The following is a 19845-nucleotide window of genomic DNA, read 5'->3' on the forward strand; positions in this document are numbered from 1 at the left end:
CCATGAAGTGGAGAGTGTTATCAGGGCGGTCGTAATGGATGGGGAGTAGTAAATGGAGCTCTGAAGGGTAGATCGGAGTGAAATGATAGAACTTATTAAACAGTGAAAGGCGTGTGGGCTTTAGTCTGAAATTTATGAGGACTCATTGGAGGCTTTAAGCAAGGGTACGACATACTCATATTTACGTTTTTTACGGATTTGTCTTTTAAACAAGGCAGCATGAAGCATTAGCTGGAAAAAAATTGTTAGCAGGGGAGCTTAAGATATATGCTTTATTAACTATCCTGGTGGGATAGGAAAATTGTAGCTTTTTGGAAATATTCCACTAGAAAGACAATCTTAAGAGAAAGTACAACTGCTGGGTCTCAGGACCTATTCTCTCACCCACTTGGAAGATTTCTCCTTCTTCAGCTTCCAATGTCCCAACAGAGCATTGCCCCAAAGAACGGCATTTCAACATTGATAAATTTTGACTCTTTCCTGCAGATTTTGAGTGAGTTAGAAAATATTCATTACTGATGGGGAAACCTGTTTCAGTGAGTTTGAGCTTGAGAATATTTGTGACAGGAAGAAGTAGTGATGAAAATATGGCAGACTATTAACCAGGGGTGCTTCTTTCCAGTTTTCTCACTCAAGTTTCTGTTAAATTAGAGGGAAGCAAAGAAGCAAAAATGCCTCTCTTCTTGAGTAGCAAGTTTCTATTAATAATATTTTAGACCTAGCATGTGCTGAGTATTTGCTTTACTACCAGGCATTGTGCTAGATACTTGGCATATCTTATTTCATTTACTCTTCATAACAACAATATGAGATATGGAAGTTGAATTTCAGCAAGACTAAGGTACGTCCTCAAGGTCACGCAATTACTTAGTGACATGGTCAGAATTTAAGTCTACGTCCACGGTCCGAGCTCCTTCCTCTTGGTTACACTATGTGTAATGTGCATGTATGTACAACAGGAATGGTACTGGATTTGGTGTCAGACAAGTTGTATACAGATTCCATTCTAATACTCACTAGTCTTGTAAATTTAGGCAAGTTACTTAATATGAGTTTCTTCTTCTGTTAAGTGGGACCCAGAATGCTTGATACAGGGGGTATTTGAGGATTAAGTAATATAAGGTCCTAGCTCAATTACCAAGAACCACACAATTAATGTAAGATTCCTTCCTTACAACAAACAGTGGACCGCATAACTGGAAACTCTCCTGCTATACACCTGCCAATCTTACATAGTTATGATTATTGTGGACCAAATTTGACTGGAAAAAGCAACAGCATATAAAGGGGAGAGAGATGCTTTATGTTGACCTTCTCCCTAGGATCCTCATGCTATCTTTTTCAACGGAAAGGTATTTGTTGGATGCCAAATATTTGCCAGGCATCATGGTCAGCATTGGGGATACTGTTGATAAACAAAACAAAATGGTGCCTGTTCCCATTGAGCTTACACTTTAGTGAGAGGGATACCAAATACATAAATGATCTTACAATGGAGTATGATATGTGCTGTGAAGTGCTGGGATATAAGTGACCAGGGTGAGGGCTCCTTCAAACAGGGTTTCCCAGGAAAGGTCTCTCGGAGGATGTGACATTTGGCCAAAGACACAAAGTAAGAGAATGAACAACCATATGAGGAGCCAGAACAAGAACAACCCAGCCAGAGACAGCAACAGCCACTGTGACTCTCCAAAGGAGAAGGGCTGAGGTTTTCAGAGAAGCAGGCACAGGCCACTGTGACAAAAGCAGGGAGAGGCTGGTTTGAGAAATGGCTGGAGAAGTGGGCAGGGTCTTTCAAGCCATGTGCTAGAGTGTGGATTGTATTTTACATGCACTGGGAAGTCACGGATGGATCTTAACCAAGTGAGTGGCATAATGCCCATGGTAGGCAGAATAATGTCCCCTCACCCCTGCCAAAGATGTCCTCATCTGAATCCCCAGAACCTGTGAATATATTACCTTACATGGCAAAAGGGGCTTTGTGAATGTGATTGAATTCAGCGTCTTGAGATGGGGAGATTACCCTGGACTATCCAGGGAGGCCCAATGTCATCATAAGGCTCTCTTTGAGAGGGAGGCATGAGGGTAGGAAAAGGAGATGTGACAAAGGAAGCAGAGGTTGGAGTGATGTGGGGCCTCCAGCCTAGGAATGCAAGCAGCCTCTAAAGCTGGAAAAGGCAAGGAAACAGATTCTCCTCTGGAGCCTCTAGAAGGATTAAAACCCTGCCACCACCCTAAGTTTAGCCCATTGAAAATGATTTCAGACTTCTGACTTCCAGAACTATAAGAGAATAAATTTATGTTGTGTTAAGCCGCTAAGTTTGCAGCAATTTGCTATAGCAGCAGCAGGAAACTAGTACAGTGCCTATGGCTTCTGAGTAGAGAAAGGCTTGGAGGGGATCAAGGTGGAACTGGGAGGCCAGCTGAGATGCTATTACAACAATTCAGAGAAAGTAGGTCTGTCCAAGTATAATTGTGGCTGCATAGACCTGCGATAAGGAGACGTACTGGAGATACATTTTGGAGCTAGGTCTGATAGGACTCGGCAAATTCCCTTAACTCCTGAACCACTCTTTGTTTTGGCAGGAGTTGGAATCCCTGGGTACTATCAGGCAGTGTAGAGTCATCAGTCTTGGAAAGCAAGGGCTGCTTTACTAGGTGACTGATTTGACAAATAAATAATTTACTCACCAACCGGAAACATCTAGCCAATGGAAAAAACCAGCTTAGAAGCCCAGACTGAACATGCCCAAAGGCAAACTCTTAGGTTAGGTACCGTCATAAAGAGTGGAAAAGCAAGGTCAAAGACAGCAGCAGGCACAAAAGTGGATGCCTTTGAGGGAAAAAAATGTGCCTGTGGTCTAATTCCAGGCTCCACAGAATTTCCTCTTCACGAAAAGTGAGAATGATTTTCTTCATACTGGAAAAGAGAAGGAAAGTCATGGCTTTTTCACCCCAGTACCATTTGTCAGGCCTCTCTGGGCATCATTCTCCACTCCTTCATGCCACCTACAGGCCCAGGCCCCACCTGGCTGATTATGATGAGACATTCCTACAGGCAAGCTGTCAGGCTGTGGCCTCTGCCCACAGTCCTCTCACTGCAATTGAGAGATGTCTAAAATGCCAGCTTGAAGACTGAAGACCACAGGAGACCAGCAATGCTGTCCTATCACAGAATAGGCATTTCCTTCCCAGGGAAAAGACTAAAATAAGCCCTCACCCCACCAAGGCTTCCAGGACCTTGCCTGCAGGATTTCCCTAAAATCACCTCCAGGGCCCCAGCTCCACCACTCCACATCCTCATGCTTTCTTCATTAGCACCCACAGCCCATCTCAGCTTCCTGAGGAAGTATCTGACCCCAGCAGACAGGTCTCAGGAACGCCAGCACAATTCCCATTTATCCCACAGTTTGCATGGTTGTTACATTTTTCTGTGTGTGTCACACACTGCACCTCCCCTCCCAGAAACACTCTCTGAATCCCTAACTCTCCCCAGGAGTGAAACCACTTGTCCTCTCATCACAGAGGCTCCCACCACAGGGGTTCTGCACAGTTGAGGGAGGAGGGGAGCCATCCTCGTTTTCACCATTAGCAGCAGAGGTGCCCGTGGGGAGCCCTGAGGCTCAGCATCCACCAGCGAGGAGCTCTTTTGTGGGGTAAGAGGAGAAAGAGTTGTGCAAATGAGTTTCAGAACATTGCATATTCTCTCCCTCTGTCTGGCTTCCAAATCCTCGGCCTTGTGCATAATTGCTTTGTTCTCCAGTACCTGGTGGTCTTTTGCAGCACCAGACTTTTCTCATAGAGCTTAAGAAGCCTGATCTCAACCCAGTTGAGCTGGTCAGCAGGCCTCGTGTTCTCCTTGTCCAGGACAATCAGAGCAGATTGCTCTTCTATTTTTTTATGTGCATCATTTTGATTTAATGATCCTATTTCTGCCCCAAACATGTCACTGTCTAGATTAATGCCACACCTTACCTTACTTCTTCACACCCCCTAGATCTCCAAAATGATCTGTGGGTGAGTACCTCCATTTTTATTGATAGTGAAAAACAAAGTGCTGTGCTAAAAGAATAATGCATGTGCCCGCCACTACTAAAGAAGGTGCCCTCTGGCTGTGATCCCTCCCATCAGAACTAGACCTCCTCCCTGGTCTCTATTTTGGGAAGCTTTTCATCCCACAGGCCCCAAAAGCAACCAATTGCCTAAAGAGAATGGCACTGTGATGAACACGGAGGTCACTCTGGCTCCTGTGTGCTGGTAATTGATTACACACTTTTTCCAAGGCTGTGCTTGGTGCAGACACAGTGAACCTAAACGGCGTGTGCTTCTCGTTCTGGCAATTAGTTTTGATCTCTCTGGCTTAATGCTGTGCCCAGTTGTTCTGAAAGAGAAAGGAAATGCTCTGCCTCTGCACCATTAATGTTTATATATGCATTCAGTGAAGCCTAAGTCTCTCCTAAGCATTGTGAGGGATAAGAATGAATCATTCTGTATGCTCAAGGAGATAATAGCATAGGAGAGGAGAGAAAACACATAAGCAAGATATGATGTGCAATATGCTCCAGTGTGTGGAGGAGGGAAAGAGCCCTTCCTTTATTCAACAAATATATGCTAGGCCTCCAAATCCTCTGTCTGGCCATGATCGTGGTTTAAGGCACGAGGAGAACAGAAGTGAAGAAAGCCAAGAGATATCCTCCTCTCATGGGAGAGATGATCATTACAGGGGTAAAAACGTGAATATGCGAAGTTAATTTAAGAAGTGATAAATGCAGTTACTGGAACAGAAATGAGATGGGATAGAAGTTGGCTTAGAGCACGTATCCAGGTAGGCCTTTCTGGAGAGGCGACCTTCTCTCTGAATGACCAGATGGCTCTAGCTGTACGAGCCCAGAGAAGGAACCACATGGGCGGAGGAAACAAAAGCCAAGGCGATGAGATGGGCCCAGGCTGGGAGCTTCAGGAGGGAAGTGATAGTTCCGCCTCAAAGAGTGGATAAGATGGCATTTCAGACATAAAATGGCACAGGCAAAGACACAGAACTGGGAAAGCAGGAACTGCATTTAGTTGGCGACAAGCATGGATTTGAATCAAGGTCTGGTGAAACTTGAAATTCCAGAGATCAGATGCAGGTAGATTATTTATGGAGCGCCCGGGGCCAGGCTGTGGCTATGGAGTGTACTCCAAGAGCATGGAGCACCGCAGGCTTGCAAGCATCTCTGACTTGATAAGAATGTGCTTTAGGAAGATTTCTCTGACGTTAGCGGGAACTATTTTTGCCTTTGACAAACAAATATTCCTGTGTGCTTCTGTCGAAACTTCCTATTTCCTGATAAATATTCATCTTCATGCCTAGGTTTCTTGTAAGAGGCTGGGCTATAAAGCAGTTTTAAGTAGGGCTGGCAATATAATTTGTGGGGCCCAAGGCAAAATGAAAATGTCAAGCCCTTTGTTCAAAATGCAGTTTAAAAGCTTTTTCCTTTCTTTACCCATCTCTGTCTGGACTTGTCATGGGGTTTTACATTTGTTATTTAATACAAAATAACTCCCTCAGGCACGAGGATACTTGCCAGGCAAGTGCAGACCCTCACAAGCACCAGATGCCTCCCCACCTGACTGTCCCGCACCCGCACCCAGCACCCTGCAGCGGGGGAAGACAGCAGGGGTCACTGGGCAGGAGCAGGAGAGCAAGAGGCCAGTGCCCTGTCCCATGGAGATAGGGAGGTGAAGCCACATTCGAGCAAAGGCTCCGAGACCCTGGTGCGTGCACTGTTCCATCGTACTTCACTTACAAAACTTACATTCAAAGACAAAGTCACTAAGAATTTCAAGATGCTGATTGCATCCTTCTGCTTGTGGGGCTTTGTGCGATGGCACTGCTGGTACACCCATAAACCTGCCCTGTTTTGAGGCCTAGGGAAAAGGTAAATACAACTCAATATAGATTTTTTTCCTGGGAACTTTAACTCAGTTAGCTACTGCCCTTCAAAAATACCTGTACTACTATAGTTTTGTAAAATGTTATCATTGGGGGGAACTGAGTGAAGGGTATTTAGGACCTGTCATTATTTTTTTCAACTTCCAGTGAATCTACAATTATTTGAAAAGGTAATGTACAAAAAGCCCTCACACATGTGCTATTTTTCTGAAGGAAGGAGGGAAAGAGGGAGAAAAGGAATCCAAGAACAAGATTGAGAGGATGAATTAAAGCCACTTAGTCGTACTCAGCTGGACATCACAAGTTATCTTGCAACCTCACCTGGAATGCAAACCTTGTCCGTGAGCTAGGAAGGGGTGAAAGGAGAGTGATAAGGCTCATGTTCCAAAGGCAAAGGACTAACCAGCTTGTTTGTGACCACTCTCCCCTTTTAGCATTTCAAATCCACTAAATGACCATTTACTGATTGCTCATTATGCACAAGGATAGCACTGCACCGCACTGTGCTCTCTGGGAATACAATACGAGATGATTGCATTTTGTGCGAGGAATGCGTTCCCAAGAACTGATGGAATCCAAGACTAATCTTGACAAAGCACGGCAGGTACTTGTAGTTCCCAGCTAAAGGAGGACTACCTTGTGGCAACAGAATGAGCAGAGTTCTCTTGGCCCAGATGTTTTGAAGTTCTTGCTGATTTTTTACTTAATTTGGGAGTATTCACCTTATTTCTGATTTTGTGCCTGATATTTATGATACCATTCCAAATTTGCATAATTCAAATTGGCAAAAAGGATCTACACAGATTCTAAAGGGATATTGTTGGAATTAAATAAACTAACATATATAAAGCATCCAGCACAATCCTTGGAACAAAATAGGCAGAAAATTAAAGGTAGCCATTCTTATTGCTGTTATGTTCAATAATATTTCCAATAAATCACAGTCCCAATCCCAAAAAATAGTATCTCTAAGGTACAGAGCTGAGGCAGGTTTCATTTTTTTTTATCTGTGTGAGTAGAATAAAAGTAGAGCTTGTAGATTTAAAACACTTTACAGGAAAATACCATTTAGCATTGAGGTTCCAAGTGTTTTTCCACTGAAGGGAAAATTAATACCCAGTCAATTCTTCTGCTTCTGTGCAAATGTGGGACAGAGTAACAATTAAACCCATACATCATCCCAAAGCTTTGGTCTAGTCAGTGATTAGAATACTTCTTCCATTATGTTATTTTCCTTTGCCCACATCATGGGAGAAGGACTAGTAGTTAATGGGATCTCTGAATTAAAGGCAAACAATGGTAGAAGCACTCTGCAGGGTCATTCCCTGAATCAAGATAAGTAGCCCATAGTGTTCTTCTACTCCTGGGTGACAGCTAGTGAGGGAGGGACCCCCTAAGCAGCAGCTCCGGGGCCAGGGCACTAGAGTTCAGAGCATCCAGCACCATCTTCATGCAGTCTTCGTGCAGCACTATCTCCATGATCACCCTTTAGCTCTAGCTATTGTCTGTCCTGAGTAGATGTCCTCCAGGGCCAATCTTATATCTTGGTGGGGCCTCAAGGACTGAAAGAAGGCCAAAGCCACCAGACAAGTGCCCTTCACACAGTTCCAGGGAGAGAGACATTTTTCTGAAAACAGAACTAAGGAAATTTGTCTCTGGAGAGGTTTTGTGAAGAAACACAACAAAACACCAGAAACTTATACCACAAGAAACTAGTGCTAGATACCAGGACTATGGGCTCCTTAACAGTTGTCTACCTTGATCATTGGGTGTTTAATTGAGGACTTCGTCTGGATCCAGCACTTCCTTAGTACTATCTGGGGAAAATTCATAATCCTTGCTCAGGTGGAGTTTGCATCTACCTGGGTCCCTAAGACAAGACCCACATGAAATAAACTATTGAACAAGGTTAAGAGCACCAGCTCTGGGTCTCACAGACTGAGATCCAGGCCTCAACTCTACTAACCTGCTACCAGGGTGGACCTGGGAAATTCAGTGAGCTTTTCCATGCCTTTCTCCTGAACTATAATATGAGGATAATAACAGCCCTGACCTCCCAAGTTGAATGTGAGCATGGCATGTAGTAAATCTGGCCTTTATGAACTAAGTCTCATTTCATGGAGACAGTCACCTGTTGTGGTTGGATAAGCCTTGCTTCACATCTGGCTTTACCACCTATTAGCTGCATTTCCTTGGTCAAATTACTTAACCTTTCTTGCCCCCATTTACTTGTTTGTAGAATATGGCTAATGCAACCCTCATAGTGAGATTATTTTATAACCTTGCCAAAATCAACAAGGACCATTAAGACAGTCCTTTCAAATGTGAAGAACCAGGGCCAGTCTGCTGCCATTTTGTTCATCACTCAAGACAAGGCTAAAGAGCATTCAGAAATCACCTGTTTTTAGCAATATGCTGGTGAAATTTCTTTTCACCTTTTCAAAGGTCTGAGCCATTCAGAAGACTTCTTGAGGCTACATGGAAAGGGGTTTGCTAGAAACTCCCAGTCAATTCTGTGGACATGACAAAGCAACTACTACAAAGAGGGGGAAGTGTTCTGACCCCTTTTATTACCTCCCTGGGGTTTCACAGTGAATCATAGAATGGGTTATCTCACTGGAAGTAGGTTCAGTGGGAAAGCTTCTCTCTATTATTTACTAGAAATATTACACCAGCAGGCAACTATGAGTTTTCTCACAGGAATTTGGCACCTATTACATGTCTTTTCTGTGGTATAGCTGCCTGTTATTTATCTTATGAAAAGGGGGTACCCTGGTCTTATGGCATCTTACTTAAGAACAATAGACCCTTGTCCTGATTTGCTAATCTCATTTGGTTCCTCAGAGAAAGGAAAAAATTGTTTATTATATGATCACTGTGAGGGGAACACATAGTCTCATACATAGAGTATTTGATGGAAAATTTCCCAGATGAGATGATTACATGATTAAAAGTGGACAGCACAGTGCCAGGTGCACAGTAAGAACTCAATATCAATAAATATTAACCAAAAAAAAAAAAGAACCAAATGAGGTACTGCATAGTTCAGCACTCAATTACATGACAGATGCATGCTCTGTAAGAAGAGAGAGAACGGGGATGGCTACAAGAGACAAAGAAGACTTCATGAAGGAAGAGGAATTGGAGTTGGACCTTGAAAGATGGCTAGAATATGAATGGGAGGAGAAGAGATGGGATGGCATGAACTGTGAGGGAAACTTGAGCAGACGCAGAGAAAGAATGAGTGGTATGTACCTGGGACACTGAGGATTATTAATGAAATTTGATAGAAATGGTGGGGCCAGGTTATAGAGGGGATTGGGAATCAGCAGAAGAGCCTTCATTGGATATTTTGGTGTGTTCATGAGGCTATCAGTCTGGGCCCATTTGGGAGATAGAAATCACACAGTGCATTACTCAGGATTCTCTAGAGAAAACAGAACCAACAGGATGTTATATATACAGAGAGAGATTTTAAGGAGTTGGCTCACACAACTGTGGTGGCTGGCAAGTCCAAATCCTGCAGGACAGACCTGCAGGCTGAAGACCCAGGGAACAGTTAATGTTGCAGCTGGGTTCTGGAGGCAGAATTCCTTCTTCCTCTGGAAGACCTCAGTCTTTTTCTTTTGAGATCTTCAACTGATTGGATGAGGCCCACCCACATTACGGAGAATCTACTTTACTCAAAGTATACAGATTTAAATGTTGATCACATCTGAAAAATCTCTTCACAGAAACATCTAGAATGGTGTTTGACCAAACATCTAGGCACCATAGCCTAGCCAAATTGACACATAAAGTTGACCATTATACACAATAATTTAAACAGAGGAAGTTTAATATAAAGAGCTATTAACCAATGATAGGAAAGTAATTATAAAGATAATAAAAAAACTCTAAAAGGTATTTTAAGGCAAAGAGAGAGAGTACCAAGGAAGCACAAATTTGAAAGTAGAGGTTCAGACATCACTGGAGAAGATTAGTTGCAGGCACTGGATGATGGAGGATTTTGCTGGGTTGCCTGGGCCAGAGCTGGTCCACAGTCTCTGGATAAACAGAAACAACCGGCTGGGGCTCAGGTGAGCCAAGGCTGCTGGACAGGTATCATTGAGTCAAGAGTACTGAGGGTGTCAGGGTGCTGCTGCAAGCGGAAGGCCCAGAGAGCACAGGGTCTGCACTGGAACATCTGCAGAAGCCAATGTCCACAATGTAGGCAAGCCAAGGCTGATGCTTGGGTACACAAGGGAGTCAGGTGCATAGAGGGTGCTGGGGTGCCACTGTGCATGCTGCTGGAACTGGTTGCCGGAAAGGCCTACCTCGGTAAGAACCTAATGTATTTTGGGATACCTCTTAGGCCTGGTGGGGAGCGGGGGGCCAGTTTCCCAAATGTCTAACCCTACAAGGCTGAGGCAAGGGTATGCAGAGCAGAAACCTGTACTGGAGCACAGGCCTCACATCTGAGCCTCCTCACTATGCCACCACTGCCCAAATTGAGAGCTGGAGGACCTTCAGGGAAGCTGCATCCTACTAGCACTGGACGAAACCTCTAGGGCTGGGGAGCTGAGAAAAATACATCAGCCTCCAGGCTCCTTTGGAACTATCCACAGCAATCAGGAAGAAGAACCCTTCCTCCTGCAACATCTCTCCAGTGCTTTGTACTGGCAAATGAAAAATATTTGAAAGTCCCAGATCCATTTTCAAAATCAGGCAATAAAGGACGCATTAGGAACTGAGAGGCAATAAATTGGCAGTTGGCACCATGGGCAGTGCCATGGATGCAAACCTTGGGTGGGCGATATCAGATGGTTTGGGTTACATTGTCAAGATTGCACTGGCATCAAGAAGCTCAGCCAGGAGGCTGCTGCAGTGATATGGGCAGGAGATGCCAAGGCCTTGGACAAAAGTGTGTCAGTAGGAATGAAATAGAAGTGTGGGGTGAGCTATTTCAAAGGAAAAACAGAATTCTTACTCCAGGTTCTCACTCTGCCTTAGTCCATTCAGGTTGCTTAACAAAAATACCATGGACTTGGTGGCTTAAATCACAAACATTTATTTCTCACAGTTCTGGAGACTGAAAGTCCAAGATCAAGGCTCCAGCAGATTCAGCGTCTGGTGCAGATCTGCATCCTGGTTCATAGATGGCTGTCTTTTCTATGTGTCCTCATGAGGCAGAAGGCACAATGGAGCTGTCTGGAGTCTCTTTTATAAGAGCACTAATCCCGTTCATGAAGGCTCTGCCCTCATGACCTAATCACCTCCCAAGGTCCCCACCTCTTAGTACCATCACATTGAGGGTTAAGATCTCAACATACGAATTTGGAGGGAACAAAAACATTAAATTCATAACACATCCCAATTTTTCAAGAGTGAAAAAGTGAGGGATCTGCAAAGAGATTAGAGAAAGAGAGCCACTCTTCCTCTACTCAGAAATGCTGAGTAGGCCATTGCTGTGTGTAGATAAACATCTGAATCCACTGACAACCGGGTCACTCCTTTCATAATGAGAGTCAGAGCGGGGGGCAGAACGGGCCAGGCAAAGGACCATGAGTAATAATGGACACACTGGGTTTAGAAAATTCCAGGGGCCTAAGAACATGACCAGAAAAGGGACTGAGGAATTGTTGTCAAGAATGAGAGAAGCTGGAGACCAAGAAATCAGTCTGAGGCTAAAGCCGTGTAGGGCCTTCGTGCCCAAGACAATGTTTGGCAGAAGGTACAGATACACTCCATAAGCGTTAGTGGAGGGAAGGGTGGGAGAGGAGGTGTAAGGAGAGGGAAATTCTTTAAAACCTAGGATGTGAATGCAGCAGGGGCAGGGTTTGGCAACAGTTGGAAGGCAGTCTCTCAGGATGTGATCACAGAAGGATGGAGAGCCAGTGCTAAGAGCCTGGTTCTCAGCAGCAGTCAGCCTCCACCTGTGGCTGTGAGAGATTCTCAGTCCAAGTGTAACCAGAGGCAAGCACTGAACCCTCCAAATCTCTGTGCAAATGGTAGAGAGCATTAAATGAGCTCTGTCACCTGAATGACTGGAATCCAGGCACAGGAGCCAACCACTGAGATCATCACAACTCCCTTCCAAGATGCGACAGTGATGTTGCCCAGACTTCCTCCCCTCTCTGCCTTCTCCCTCCATCGCAGCCCTAGCCTGGCCCAGCCCAGCCTAGCCCCCCTGCCAGTTACACCCATCGCTGGGTCTGGAGCAGGAGATTTTCTTACCCAGCTTCCCTGAGTTTAGCGATGCTTCATTTGCACCTAAACTGAAAGTGGACCCCAGATGTGGGAAAGAAGGGACCTTCATTGTACAGCTGTTGTGTGCCAAACACTTTGCACAGATGATCTCTTCTCATCCTCACAAAGACAGGCTCTGTTACCCCATTTTACAAATGCAGACACTGAGATTCTGAGAAATTAAGTCCTTCCCCTTGTCCATGCAGCCTGTAATTCTTGGAGGAAAAAAAAGACACATATAGGAACTTACTTTAAATAGTTACCCTGTCACACATATTAATGCTTCTTTGTTAACTAATTTTCTAAGTTCTTACTCTTCATTTTCATCAAAGTTCTACGTAATAATGAAAGCTAACGTGTATATCACTTATGAAATGCAGGCAGTGTTCCAAACACTTTACACATATATTAACTCAATGCTTTATAACAACTCTAGTTTACAGACAAGGAAACTGAGGCACAGAGACATTAAGTAACTTGCCCAAGGTCGTGTTAGTGACCTAATAAGTGGTGCAGTGAGGATTCAAACCCAGCTCGTCTGGCTCCAGAATCCATCTACAAACCAACCATACCCTGAGTTCAGAGGGAGACCTCACAGGACATTCAGTTGCAGAGCTTAAGATGTAGAATGTCTTGATTTTATAGTTAACCTGGTAATTTTTTGACAACTTTGAACAAGGTCATGACTATGACTCAGAGTTACTACTTCACAGTCTTTGTGTTGTAATGAAAGCATTGGGTGGTAGTTGTTATACTCTAAGAGACAGTTTAGGAGCCAAGGAAAATGGTGAAACGTAAGACATGTGAATGAGGCCAGAAGTGCTTCTTCCAAGAGAGAAGAGCCTGGGCAGCCTGGACCCCAGCATCATGAGCATCCCTCTACTTGGCTAACTTTCCAGCAGGAAGCCTGTCTGTCTGGGTGCAGTGTAGTCTAATGGTCTGTGTGCAGATGAACTCCTTCAGCCCCCAAAGCCACCCCTGTTTCCTGGAGCCTGGAGTCTTCCTGGTGCCAGGAAACAGCATGGAGCTGCCAGCACGTATTTATCACTCCTAAAAAATGGTTCGCCACTCCAGGCAAACTGAAAAGAAAAGCACAAAACGCTGAGTCTGTATCCAGTTGCCTCTGCAGATGTTGCTGGGATGCTGAAATCTACACCACTGCTATTTCAAATACCAGCAGGGTCACCCATGGTGGACAGGTTTCAGCAGAGCTTCCAGACTAAGACAACAGGGAGGAAGGACCTGGCCACCCACTTCCAAAATAATTGGCCATGAAAACCCTATGAATAGTAGCAGAAGGTTGTCTGATGTAGTGCTGGAAAGTGAGAGGATGGTGCAAAAAGACCAGGCAGGGTTCCACTCTGCTGTACACAGGATCGCTAGGAGTCAGAATCAACCCAACAGGACTAACAACAACAAACCTCTGCTGATGTCACAAGTAAGCCAGGCAGCGTTTCAAAAGCAGGGGCAGACTAGAGAGGTGCTGCAACTTTGGGGCCAATGAAATTGTCATCATCTCAATTTCTTCATAAAAACAAAAAGAGAAATATTAAATTCACTAAACTTTTACAGGGAACCCAGTACCACCCACAAACAAGGGTCTGACATGCATGCTCACTTTCTATTCTCTGTTCTTTGTCCATCCTTTCTTGCCTACCTGGAGAGAAAAAAGGAAAGCATAAATAAACAAATACATGCATGTATGTAATAATCTTAAGTCTTCTATTTAATCACAGGACAATGACAGCAAAGGTCACGACAGTGAAAGCACTCTTGTGTCTTCTCCTCCTTCTTGCCTTTGCAGGCTTTGCTGCTTTGTGATCCTACCAGCTAGGATGGGGACAGAGTTCATCATCTCATAGCTATCAACGAGTGGTGGTTTTCAGTCACCAGTGGGGAGAGGGTGCCTCCAAACTGCTGCCTAGAGATAAAGGGCTCTCGGCATCATTAATACAGCTCCAAGAGACACTCATTCTTCATTTTTGCTTCAACTTGCTAGCTTTAAATATAGCACTCTAGATGTGTATTTCATGTACCCTTTCATGTGGTAAGTTGCTTTAGGACATGCTTTCTTTCCTTCTAAATTTATCTTGGCTCTGTTTTCCCCACTGAGAATTAGCTCTTTTTCATTGCTAAGGATGGCTTTTTCCTCCTTCTTAGTTTGTGAAGTTTCATGGTTGTGCCTTCGGATAAAATAAAACCTGTTGGTATAGTGTCCCAGCCTTTTCTCTTCTCTTAGACAAAGGAGCCTAGCAATAGCAATAAAAAATTTCTAGCATGTTCAAACCAAAATTTGACCAAAGCAAGGAACTCATGAATATCTGCAGGTAATTTTACTTTACCAGAGAGCCCAAGTTTTAGACGGGCACAAATGTCCTTGTCTGTATTTTTCTTTATAGAAATAATTTAATTTAGAAGTGGATTCACCCTGGGTTGGGTTTTTGTCATTATTATTGTGTACTATTTCCCTTTTCTGAACACTCTGACCTTTGGTATTATTGCTATAGAAACCTTATTTTCGTGCTAGGCAATGTCAAAATTATCCAAGGCCGTCTGGCATAAATAGCCCAAGTTCCTTTATTCTCTGTCAATAGCTTCTGGACCTCACTAAACAATTCCTTGGTAAATCCCTTCAGCATCCCTGCTATTTTAATCAATCCTGCACACATGAAGCAGCTGGATCTCTGAGTTGGCTCAGGAATAGAAAATTGGAGCTAGAGCTTTTCCATGCCTTTCCAGGAGAATATAAAGTCGTGGGGAAGCCAGAGTCTTAAAGAAATCTTATTGTTTCTAGCAGCGACATAAGTGAGACTTTTGGCAGAGCCAAATGGAAAGAATCAAATAAAACCCATTTAAGAATTATTGCCAAACTGAGGGATTGAGTTTTGCTTAGGGGAAGAGTGAAAACCCCAGGGCATGGCAGTAAGATAGAAAAGGGATTCTGGTTGTCCTTTATCTCTAGAAAACATTTAATTGGCGAATATGGAGCCACAGTCCAAGCAGCATTAGGATTAGACTGAATAGAGAACGTTTTCCAATCCCTGCATCTCCACTAGAGTGGAGCTTTATGGTGCTTGGGCTCGTGAAACCGAGGAAAAAGAGTAAGATGAGTAAGCACAGCTGCAAGAGCACCCACACCTGCTCCACAGGCTCTGCAGCCATGGTTTTCTCACAGCTGCTCCCAGGACCACAGCAGGCTCGTAATCACGGGCAATGAGGCAGCAGCTGAGATTAGTAAAAATGGAATCTGGGCCATGATAGAGGACATGTAAGAGACAGTAGCCCTCATTTTTAATCTAGTCCATTCACCAATCATTCATTCTTCTCACACAGCTGTAACTTGAGCAGAGGGCAAAGAGCCTCATAAGGCACTTCAAGCACTATTCTTGGTTGTGTGTCATATGCCATATGCGTGTACTCCTTTGTATTCTCCTATAGCAAAGAATGTGGGAGAACACTGGTAGTTCCAGAGTGAGCTAATAATGCTGATACTGAGAGACCAACATATTATATCATCTTATCTGCATAACAGGCCCAAAGGAAAGCAGATCCAGCATGTACTTGCTCTTAGCAAATGAATACATCTGTCACTTGCCAATAGAATAAAATCCCCAGGCTTTATTTATGTTTCCCCACTTCTTTTGTAGTTTAAGACGCTCCTGGGAAAATGATATAAATAATAAGCCACTCTTTATAGGCATGCAAAGTCTTTATCCTTATTAAAGCAAATAAAAATATACTCTTCTGATTTCTAATGTCATATTATTGGTCATATACAATTATTATAAGATGTGCTACCTTCCTTATATTTACTAAAACAGATCAAAATTCTGGATTTCTGCCTCTATTCCAGGAAAGCTGGTGGCTTCAGGAAATACTCTGTCTCCTAAAATGTTGGCTATTACAGCCTTCAACTGCTGACTCTAGGAGCCAGCAATCTCCCAAGTTGCAGTGGCCCAGGAAGCCAGACATGCGAGAGAAGTAGTGTGAAAGACAGAGCCAAAAACCAGTGCCTAAGTTCTATCTCTGTCTATGTAATCTTAAGACATCTCATTAAAACTCAGTTTCTTCCTCTAGAAAATGGGGATAACATCAGCTTCTTACTTCATAGAGTAGTTGTGAAGAATAAAAAAGACAGAGTCCGTAAAAATGTTTTATAAACTAAAACTGTAAAGTGCCATACATCTATGAGAGGTTACTTTCAGTTGAAGAATATCTTTATATCCATCCACCCGTGAGTTGCAAGAAATTTTCTGCATATGGGCATAGAGAGTCCATAGTTTTCATCAGTACCTCAAAGGAATTCATTAGCTAGAATTGATTAAGAACCTCTGGACTAGATGGTGTTCCACATCTTCAGTCATTAGAAATATGCAAATTAAAACCACTAGGAGATACCGCTACACAGCCAGTAGGACGGCTATTATTAAAACAAGAATCACGGAGTATTGGTGAGGGTGTGGAGAATCTGGAACGCTCATACACTGCTGGTGGGAATGTAAAATGGTACAGCCACTTTGGAAAACAGTTTGGCAGTTTCTTATAAAGTTAAAAATAAACTTACCATATGGCCCAGCAATTTCACTTTTAGTAATCTACCAAAGAGAATGAAAACAGTTGTCCACACAAAGACCTGTACACAAATTTTCATAGAAGCATTATTAAAAATAGCCCAAAACTGGAAAGAAAAATCTCCATCAACTTCTGAATGGATAACTAAATTAGGCATACTCGTATAATAGAATAAAGTTCAGCAATAAAAAGGATGCTACAACATGGATGAAACTTGAAAACATTATACTAAGTGAAAGAAGGCCACATAGTGTGTGATTCAACTTGTATGAAATGTCCAGAATTGGCAACTTTATAGGGACAGAAAACAGCTCTGTGATTGCCTGTAATTGGAGAGGCGAAAGTGGCAGCTGACTGCAAACAGACTCAAAGAAAATTTGGAGGTTGGCGGAAAAGTTCGAAAACTGGATTGTGGCAATCGTTTCACAGCTTTATAAATTTACTAAAAGTCACTGAATTATATATGTACAATGAGTGACTTTATGGTATGTAAGTTATACCTCAGTATAGCTGTTTGTAGAAAAGACATGAATAATGGACAGGGTGTTTTGAGATATAATTGTAAAATAAATATAAATAAAATATTTACCTGTAAAATAATTTTAGTCTTGCATACATGTCTTAATATTTTAAACTACTATCATTTAAAGAAAAATGTTCTTTATTCTCTCTATCCTGTAGTTTCCTGATCTGCAAAATAGAGAAGATAAAAGTAACTACCTTGCGGACATTTGTGAAGATAAACCAATTAATAGATATAAAGAATTTAGAAAAAGGGCCTGACACACCACAAGCATGGGATACATGTTAATTATAAACGCTGACTGGAGATCTCATGTCACTACCAACCACATATATTTTGTAATATCAGTTTCTTTTGATGTTCTTTTTTGCTGATAGGAAAAAATGGGTATTAATAATTAATGATACTTTCCCAAATCGGCATAAATAAGATGCATATTAACAGAGGCAATTCAAAACGGTTATGGAAAAGTATCGTAGTGGGAAATATGGAGTTTGGTGGAATATATCATGGAGAACATAATCTATGAAAACTCATTTTGACTTTAGTTTCATTTCAGAACAATCAATTTAAAAAAATAGCTATGGGCCTCCTTTCCACTCTCATTTTCTCCCTTGTCTGCTTAGTTGCGGCACCCATGCTGAACCTATTTCTTATCAATTACAGGACGAAGGAAAAAGCCTGCCTCTGGAGGTGGTAAAATTAGAAGGTGCAGAAGTTGGCATCGATCACAGCTTGGGAAAACCATTTGTGTTTAACTGTGTGCCTCAGTCTGGAAAGAGAACTTTTTGCCTCTGTGCAACCTCAAACCAAGAAATGAAAAGGTGGCTCGTTAACATTTTACCAGTTTCACTTTGGGTAGGGGAATGCTTTTTCAACAACAGGCTTACAGACTCTTGGGACTGGAAGTAGGGAAGGGAACAGCAAACTCATAGCACGAGTCAATAAACTGTCTTTTTCTTAGGTATGAGAAGTTTGGTTCTTCACTATTCCCCCAGTTTTTTTCTAACAGAACTTCTAAAGAACAGAACCTTCTCCTAACCCATTTATTTTATATCTCCACATTTTCTAAAAAAGCTCAATGCTCTAGCCTCCCAAAAAAAGTTACCAGATTTATATATTTTAAGCTAATTGGATGGATAGTCCCAGGTATAAAAATAACGTAGTAGAGTTAACATTTAGCACACTACAGTGAGATGAGCAAAATAAATAATAATAATGGAGCTTTGTGGGCAAGGAATCGAGCTGACGTTTTGTAAGCATGCAACCCAAGTGGAGGGGGGAAGTGTGCAGGCATTCTAAGAGGGTAGCCTGCAAACTCCCAGCATTCAGAGACTTCTGATCATTATTCAATGTATCACCCTGAGGGAACAGAGATCATTGGTCAATCCAGTGAGTCTACTGAAAACTGTCGTGGAAGTGACTGCTCATTTAGGGTGAGGGATGACATGGAGTGGCTGCGAGACACACAATGACAAAAAGGTAATGGGTCTATAGCATTGAGTGTCAGTGGCATATCTCTTTAAGAGGATTTGGACTCAGCTCCAGTTTTCAAGAGAGCCCTGGGTCTGAAACCTCTTAGGCAAACAATATACTGTTCTATTTGTGGAACATTATGTATTCAAATGCATGTTGCTTAAAGGACAAACAGAGAAATATGATAATAGTGGCTTGATTGTATTTCAATTCATGGACAAAATATTTATTGGATAGCTAATATGTCTAAGACACTGTTTTGAATTCTCTGCGAACCATTAGATTGATTAAGCGCCAATTCTTGCCTTCAAAAAAGCTTTAAGCCAAGAAGATAGGCCATTTATTCCAATATTTTTAATGCAAAATGGAAATCAAGAAGTGCTATAGAAGAAGACAGAGTGGCACAGTAGTTGAGAGTAGGGAGAGAAGGTCTCTGGATGTGGGATGATGGAGGAGTTTATGAAAGGTGTGGTATAGGATCAGATAAGCAAACCAAAGAAGAAAGGGAACAGAAGAGGGCAGAGGGAATAAGTCAAGCTTTGGGGAGAAGAGCAAGAAGTATGTTTGATTGAATGTCAGGGGATTTAAAAGAAAATGGAAGAAGATTGACAAGATGGGGTGTGGTAGATAGGCTGGTACCTGGCTAAGGAGACAAGACTGAGAAAATTCAGTGCTCAAGCAGCAGCACTAATGGTGCTCTAAAGGTCGCCACTATGTTCAAAGAACACTTGGGGACAGGCTCAAGACAGTGACTATTTACCAGTCTTTCCCTATTTTAATAGCCAGTGTCTTACTGTTAATATACCAATTATCATCAGCCCTGCTGGTGTTAATAAATTCACATACCTGGGTAAAATAAAAAGTGAACAAATTTTCTTTTAGGCGCTAATTAAACTATAGTAAAGGAGGAGAATGAGAATAATTTACTTTAAATATGCCCAATGGGAGTGGGGTTTTGCCACCTAGTAATGTCAATTTTGTAAGAATGTGTCGCCCTTCAACCTTGAACTTAGAGCAGTGAAATATATCTGAGCCTCAGGACTGTTCTGTCTGAACGACGGGTTTTAGGGAGAACAGGCCCCTCCGTGTGACACTTACCCAGCCCCTTAAG

The 19845-nt window shown here is 42.7% G+C and overlaps 1 protein-coding gene across 3 annotated transcripts in view; it reads right to left on the bottom strand.

The window, feature by feature from the left end:
* Nucleotides 1-19845, bottom strand: part of MACIR (macrophage immunometabolism regulator) — a 212830-nt gene that overhangs the window by 23332 nt on the left and 169653 nt on the right. The window lies entirely within an intron of this gene.

Source organism: Equus quagga, chromosome 7 (genome assembly GCF_021613505.1).
Source record: "Equus quagga isolate Etosha38 chromosome 7, UCLA_HA_Equagga_1.0, whole genome shotgun sequence".
Classification (NCBI taxonomy): domain Eukaryota; kingdom Metazoa; phylum Chordata; class Mammalia; order Perissodactyla; family Equidae; genus Equus; species Equus quagga.